This window comes from Triticum urartu, chromosome 6A (genome assembly GCF_056163025.1).
Source record: "Triticum urartu cultivar PI428250 chromosome 6A, HENAU_Tu73, whole genome shotgun sequence".
Classification (NCBI taxonomy): Eukaryota; Viridiplantae; Streptophyta; class Magnoliopsida; order Poales; family Poaceae; genus Triticum; species Triticum urartu.
In genome coordinates, this window is record NC_141878.1 from 113777227 (window position 1) to 113785622 (window position 8396).

Here is an 8396-nt window from a genome sequence, read left to right on the forward strand (position 1 = left end):
GCGTCGACTTCAGCTCCGTCCACAATACCCACGCTGACAACCACCCACCGCCGACGCCCTTCAAGTGGGGGCAACGCTGAGTATCCTGGACCAGTATAAGCGGGCCAAAAAATCGAGTGGGGGGCGCCCCGGTGCATGGAGGGCGCCGCCTCAAAGTTGGACGACTGATTCACCTGCGTCGACAACACCACCCAGCCGGTGAGAGAACACGGTCGCCGCGGCCGCTCGCAGGCCTGAACGACGGAGATGCTCGCCTTCACGCGAACGCGCCACACGCACACACTAATCAGATAAGCACCGAGTGTTGTTTTTTTACTGTCATCGCTACCTCGCTGGTGGTGACACATCTAGAAGTACACGTACTAGAGATGAGGCAATGGGAAACAGAGGCGCGCTGGAGCACACACAGTTGGGTTTCAGGCAACCAATGCCTTCTTTTTTTCTTTATTTTTTCACTGATTTTCGCGTACTTGCAACAGACATCCCTGTTTTTTTAAATACTGACTACCGGTTATTACATGGCCAACTCACGACTACATAGTGAACTCACAGACAAATTCGTTGAACCAAGACCTTACTTGCAGTCATGAAATTACGTGAAAAAACCCAGAAGTTTGCATAAGTTTTAGTGAAAAAAAATAAAGTTCGCATAAGTTTTACTAAAAAAAAACTGAAGTTTGCATAAGTGTATTTGTTTGTCCAGCAGATACATGGCAATTGTAATTTTACATGAGCATTTTCATACCGTCCTTATCTACAATTGAGTTAACATGTTTTTCTGATAGAAAACTTGGACCACATACAAGAGAAGCAAAAAATGCATGTTGATTATGATGATGACAAATGTAGGATATTTTGTGGTCATGGTAAATTCTCATATCATTTATTTTATTTCATTATTGCACTCTACATTACATACTACGCACGACCACTTTGGTAGAGGTGACGAATTCGCATCATACAAAGAGACCAACCATGTTTCTCCGAATATCTTGAATCATGATCCTTATGACCTCATCTCTACTACTTATAAGAAGTACATTTTTTCGTTTGACTATTTCCTGACTTGAGAGCTAAGGTATGTTTTATCCACTAGAGTTGCTAAAATTGGAAGCATGTCTGCAGTTTTTTTCTTTCTAAACCGGCATTTGTTGGCCTTTTTATGCCACTGTTATTCTTACAAGTGGTAGCCTACGCATGTTGAAGACCATTTCCAAATTATTTATCTTTGTATCATTATTACTACAAACTGAGAGGATATTTGTTATATTGTCAAAATTTTAGAATGTTGAGCCCTTAAAAAATGTGTAATACTCAAGTAACTGTTCCAAGTTGTCGTATTAATGCTTTTGTCTTGTAATAATAATTCCTGACTGAAGTTTGTTGGCACTGAAACGGTTTCTTAGCTTGTGCTAAGTGACATTTTTAAGTGTGATTATACTTGCATAAATGTGTGCATATGGAGAATCATGATGAATCTTCTAAATAATTTTGAGTTTTATACATTGGGAACATTGGGTGGTCTTTTAATACAGTAGACATGTTGATTAAGGAGAAACGATATTTCAAATTGTTTGTACGAGTAGGGAATAAGAGATTGTGTATTTTATAGGTAAAATTCAAATTTATGAATAAATTGTCTTGTATTAAGTTTAGTATAGTGTGTTAATCCAAATAGACGCGTGTTGGACGTGCACACTTATTAGTTCAAATAGACGTGCGTTGCACGTGCACACTTACTAGTTAGCTAACAACTGAAACTGTTGGAAAATTAGGCAAGTTCATGATTAATTCCAGTAAATAATTCATGACTAGAAGAGATACTAACATGCAAAAATCTAGCAAACTAGAAGAACAGCAAGACATGCATAACAGCAGCAAACACGTAACAGTAGCTGTAGAAACAGACATGAACAGAGGATGTTAGACGTACTGATCGTTAGCTATTATGGGTGCGACAGTGTTGATGACGATGTTGTCGACGATCTGCTGCTGACGGCGATGAATACGACGATGAGTAGCACCGCCCGACTTGGACGGAAGACGACCCGTGATGACGAATTTGAGCAGTCGCGCACAGCGCTTCCCAAAAACCTAATTCGTCCTCTCCCGGTGCAGGATCGCAAAGACGAACGGTTCCGGAGACCTGCTCTCCCACGCGCCGATGCACGCCGGCGTTTGGGATGGAGTAGACTACGATGGCGGCGCAAGTTGTGAGATGAGGCAAAACCCTAGATGTTTTTCGGTGTATCTCTGGCCGCAGCCGGTAGCTGTATATATATTAGGACCAAAGGCGGTATTGTGTCGCGACCACAATCCCAAACCGACTCGGTTTCTAATTCGTATACTTACCGAACAAGAAATCAAAAAACTTGTCTGCCAAGACATAAAAATAAAACGGCAAAAGGAAGCTGCGCTCCTGCAAGGAGATGGACCGGATTTCGGCGGACCATTCATGTCGCATGTCGCATGTCGCATGTACGCCTCGCCTCGCCTCGCCTCGCCTCGCCACGGCCCGGCCAGGCCAGGCGAGGCGAGGCGAGCGAGCGCGCGCGTGTGGTTTTCCCTTTCTCTTCTCATACATCACTTAGAGTGGTAGAGAGAACCCACTATATAAAGAGGTCCAACTCTTCTTCAACTTCCAAGGTGGGACTAAACTTAGCACCACCACTTGCCATTTTACACATGGGCTTTGAGATTTCAGAAATTGCTATGGGCCTAGCCCATTAATTCTAACAATCCCCCACCAGATCTCAAATACCCATTTAGAGATTTGCCTTCTCTCACCACTTGTTTAATATACCAGTGTTTCAGCAGAGACTGTTAAGTTGAACTTCTGCCTAGAACTTTAAGCTACATCCATTCACAACTTGACAATGGACTATGCCTTGAATTGCTAGTTTTGTGTGAACAGGTTTCACTCAAAGTCTTAACCAGTACCTGACCGCCAGTAGGCTACCCCGCGGTTTGGAGCTTATACGTCATACTCCCTGGTCTCTTCGTGAGTTTACTAGAGATCACCCAAATCTCATAGACTGCGACGTTTACAGTCAGAACTCATATAGGTGTGTTCTTTCAAGACTGCTCTGTAGGATAGCATCTTTGCTAATTATAGCCAATAGAACCACATTAAGGCATGTTGCCAACCTGCCTTACAGATATGAGCCTTACAGCTCTGAGAGTTTTGCATCTTCACTTGGAGACGATCATAAGTTATTACTCTCCTCAGTTAACCAATAGCTTGTTCTTCCCAGATCCTAATTCACGGGATCTCCGATCACAAAGGTTGGGTTACTACTATGGTGTAACATCTATGGGTCTCATACCCATCTCCCTCGATGCAATATCTATCACATTTCGTGATAGTCCCTTTGTAAAGGGATCTGCCAGGTTTTTGTCTGTTTGTATATACGTAACAGTTATTACTCCGGAGTTTCTCAACTTCCTGACAGACTTCAAACGTCTTTTCACGTGTCTTGATGACTTTGCATTATCTTTAGAACTGTTCACTTTAGCGATAACCGTTTGATTATCACAATTCATAAGAATAGCCGGTACAGGTTTTTCAACAACCGGCAAGTCCATCAAGAGCTCACGCAGCCATTCTGCCTCAACAGTAGCTGTGTCCAAAGCAGTTAATTCTGCTTCCATAGTTGACCTCGTCAATATGGTTTGCTTGCAAGACCTCCATGACACTGCGCCACCACCATGAGTAAATACATACCCACTTGTTGCGTAAAGTACATCAACATCGGAGATCCAATTTGAATCACTATATCCTTCTAGCACAGCAGGATGCCCTGAATAAGTAATTCCGTAACTCATAGTACCTCTCAGATAGCGCAAGACCCTTTCTAGTGCATGCCAATGATCATCACCCGGGTTGGACATGAACCTACTCAGTTTGCTCACAGCAAAAGAGATATCTGGTCTTGTAGCGCTAGCTAAGTACATGAGTGAACCGACAATTTGAGAGTATCTTGATTGATCTCTCGTTTCTTTCTTGTTCTTTCTGAGTGTCACGCTGGGATCATAAGGTGTTGGAGAAGACTTGCTATCCATAAAACCGAATCGGTTCAAGACCTTCTCAACATAGTGAGATTGCGTTAATGTAATCCCACTCTCATCCTTAATAAGTTTGATGTTTAGAATTACATCGGCTTCTCCCAGATCTTTCATGTCAAAACTTTTTGATAGAAAAAAACTTGACGTCATTAATTGCATTAATGTTTGTACCAAAGATCAGTATGTCGTCCACATACAAACATAATATGACACTATTGCCCGCACCATGGCGATAGTAAACACACCTATCAGCCTCGTTAATGACAAATCCTGCAGAAGTCAAAGTTCTTTCAAACTTCTCATGCCATTGCTTAGGTGCCTGTTTCAGACCATACAAAGATTTTAACAACTTGCACACCTTTCTCTCTTCACCCTTTACCACAAACCCGTCAGGCTGATCCATATAGATCTCCTCTTCCAACTCTCCATTGAGAAAAGCTGTCTTTACATCCATTTGATGAATGATAAGACCATAAGAGGCAGCCAAGGAAAGTAACACTCGAATGGTGGTCATTCTAGCAACTGGTGAATAGGTGTCAAAGTAATCTTCGCCTTCTTTCTGAGTGTAGCCCTTGGCCACTAGCCGCGCCTTGTATTTATCAATAGTACCATCAGGCTTTAGCTTCTTTTTGAACACCCACTTACAGCCCACATGTTTACAACCATATGGTCTATCAGTTAGTTCCCAAGTTCCATTAGAAATAATTGAGTCCATCTCATTATGAACAGCTTCTTTCCAATCATCTACATCCGGAGATGCATATGCTTCTACAATCGTCTTGGGTGTGTCGTCCACAAGGTATACAATGAAATCATCACCAAAGGATTTTGCAATCCTTTGTCTCTTGTTCCTTCTAGGAACTTCATTGTTATCCTTATCAAGGACTTCCTCATGTGATTGTTCGAAATATTCATCAGTTGTACTAGATTCAGGAATTATCTCAGAAGAAAATCTAGCAATGCTATGCATATCTTTCATAGGAAATATGTTCTCAAAAAATGTTGCATCACGAGATTCCATTATAGTATCAACATGCATATCAGGTACTTCAGATTTTACCACTAAAAACCTATAAGCAATGCTCCGTTGAGCATACCCTAGAAAGACACAATCCACTGTCTTTGGTCCAAGTTTGCGTTTCTTAGGAATATGAATATTGACCTTTGCCAAACATCCCCAAGTGCGCAAATAAGAAAGTGATGGTTTTCTCCCAACCCACTCCTCATAAGGGGTTTTCTCTTTATTATTATTGGGAACTCTATTCAGGACATGACATGAAGTCAATAGAGCCTCCCCCCACCATGCCTTAGATAAACCAGCAGTGTCTAACATGGCATTCACCAAGTCAGTCAATGTGCGGTTTTTCCTCTCGGCCACTCCATTTGATTGAGGTGAATAGGGAGGCGTCCTCTCATGAATAATACCATGTTCCTCACAAAATTCATCAAAAACTTTTGGAAAATACTCTCCACCACGATCGGACCTAAGACGCTTGATCTTTCTCTCTAGTTGATTTTCAACTTCAGCTTTATAGATTTTAAAGTAGTCTAATGCTTCATCTTTAGTTTGCAACAAATAAACATAGCAAAATCTAGTCGCATCATCAATCAAAGTCATGAAATATCTCTTTCCACCTTTTGTCAACACACCATTCATCTCACAAAGATCAGAATGTATGAGTTCTAGAGGTGCCAAGTTTCTCTCCTCGGCAGCCTTATGAGGCTTTCGAGGTTGCTTAGATTGCACACAACTATGGCACTTAGAACCTTTGGCAACTGTGAAGTTCGGAATTAAACTCATGCTGGATAGCCGAGACATTAAACCAAAATTAATATGACATAAACGAGAGTGCCAAATACTTGCATCATCTTTAACACTAGCACAAATTTGGTTTATTGACTTATTGCAAAAATCTGAAAGAGAAAAACGGAACAAGCCTCCGCACTCATAGCCTTTTCCTATAAATTGTCCAAATCTTGACACGATTACTTTATTGGACTCTAAAACTACCTTAAATCCATCTCGACATAGAAGGGAGCCGCTAACTAGATTCTTGTTTATAGTAGGGACATGCTGCACGTTCCTTAGTTGCACGATCTTTCCCGAAGTAAACTTCAGATCCACCGTGCCAATGCCACGAACAGAAGCATGTGACCCATTCCCCATTAGGACGGAAGAATCCCTTGCGACCTGATAAGAAGTAAACAGGGAGATGTCAGCACACACATGAACGTTAGCACCCGAATCAATCCATCACGAAGATGATTGAAATACTGAAAGCACAATAGGTAAATTACCATACCCATCAGTATTGCTAGCGGTCACCATGTTGACAGTCTTGGAGCTTGTTTTCCCTCTGCGGTCTGCACGTTCAGGGCATTCCTTGGAAAAGTGTCCAGGCTTCCCACAGGCGTAGCACTCTAGCTCAGCCTTGTTGAACTTCTTCTTCTTGAAGGTAGTAGTCTTGGTAGGCTTGTTGGAAACAGGTTTGTTCTTCCCTTTGTTCTTGTTCTGTGGGTACCTCTGCACCATGTTAGCAGTAGGCTGAACCTCACCTCCTTTTTCAGTGGTATCTTTAGCTCGAGCTTTTTCTTCAACATCAAGAGATGCAATCAGATTTTCAACTGATATCTCCTGTCTCTTATGCTTCAGAGTTGTGGCGAAATTCCTCCATGAAGGAGGCAACTTTGCAATCATGCACCCAGCCACGAATTTGTCGGGTAGAACACATTTAAGGAGTTCAAGTTCCTTCACAATGCACTGTATCTCATGAGCTTGTTCAACCACAGAACGGTTATTGTCCATCTTGTAGTCATGAAAACTCTCCATGATGTACAGTTCACTGCTTGCATCTGTTGCACCGAATTTTGCATTCAGTGCATCCCACAGAATTTTTCCGTCGTTTATGTGCATGTACACATCACACAGACGGTCAGCAAGAACACACAGAATGCATCCCACAAACATAGTATTGGCTTCCTGGAATTTTCTCCGATCTTCGTCGGTCATTCCCTCTGGAGCACCAACACTAGCGTGGAAAACTTTCAGAGCAGTAAGCCAGAGCGTGGTCTTCACCTGCCACCTCTTAAAGTGCACACCGGTAAACTTATCCGGCCTCAGTGCATCAGCGAATCCAGCCATAGTTAACTCAGGAAATTGCCTATAATTAGGTTTTTGGATTGTTGGAAAATTAGGCAAGTTCATGATTAATTCCAGTAAATAATTCATGACTAGAAGAGATACTAACATGCAAAAATCTAGCAAACTAGAAGAACAGCAAGACATGCATAACAGCAGCAAACACGTAACAGTAGCTGTAGAAACAGACATGAACAGAGGATGTTAGACGTACTGATCGTTAGCTATTATGGGTGCGACAGTGTTGATGACGATGTTGGCGACGATCTGCTGCTGACGGCGATGAATACGACGATGAGTAGCACCGCCCGACTTGGACGGAAGACGACCCGTGATGATGAATTTGAGCAGTCGCGCACAGCGCTTCCCAAAAACCTAATTCGTCCTCTCCCGGTGCAGGATCGCAAAGACGAACGGTTCCGGAGACCTGCTCTCCCACGCGCCGATGCACGCCGGCGTTTGGGATGGAGTAGACTACGATGGCGGCGCAAGTTGTGAGATGAGGCAAAACCCTAGATGTTTTTCGGTGTATCTCTGGCCGCAGCCGGTAGCTGTATATATATTAGGACCAGAGGCGGTATTGTGTCGCGACCACAATTCCAAACCGACTCGGTTTCTAATTCGTATACTTACCGAACAAGAAATCAAAAAACTTGTCTGCCAAGACATAAAAATAAAACGGCAAAAGGAAGCTGCGCTCCTGCAAGGAGACGGACCATTCACGCGCATGTACGCGGCGAGGCGAGGCGAGCGAGCGCGCGCGTGTGGTTTTCCCTTTCTCTTCTCATACATCACTTAGAGTGGTAGAGAGAACCCACTATATAAAGAGGTCCAACTCTTCTTCAACTTCCAAGGTGGGACTAAACTTAGCACCACCACTTGCCATTTTATACATGGGCTTTGAGATTTCAGAAATTGCTATGGGCCTAGCCCATTAATTCTAACAGAAACTTGGGCGAAACCAACAAACTGAATTTTCTGAACCCGTTGAAACTGAACCAACGTAGCTCTCTCTCGCCGTAACTACCAGTCCTAGTCTCTAATGCATGATCGCACGAGCTTATCTAGATGAGTTTGTTACGGAGTTTGTTAGCGTAGTAGCCGCACCTGCATCCTCCTCTTCTCTGTACATTTGTAACACTCGACAGATACATGAACATACGACCTGCTTCTCTCCTATTGCTTCTTCTTA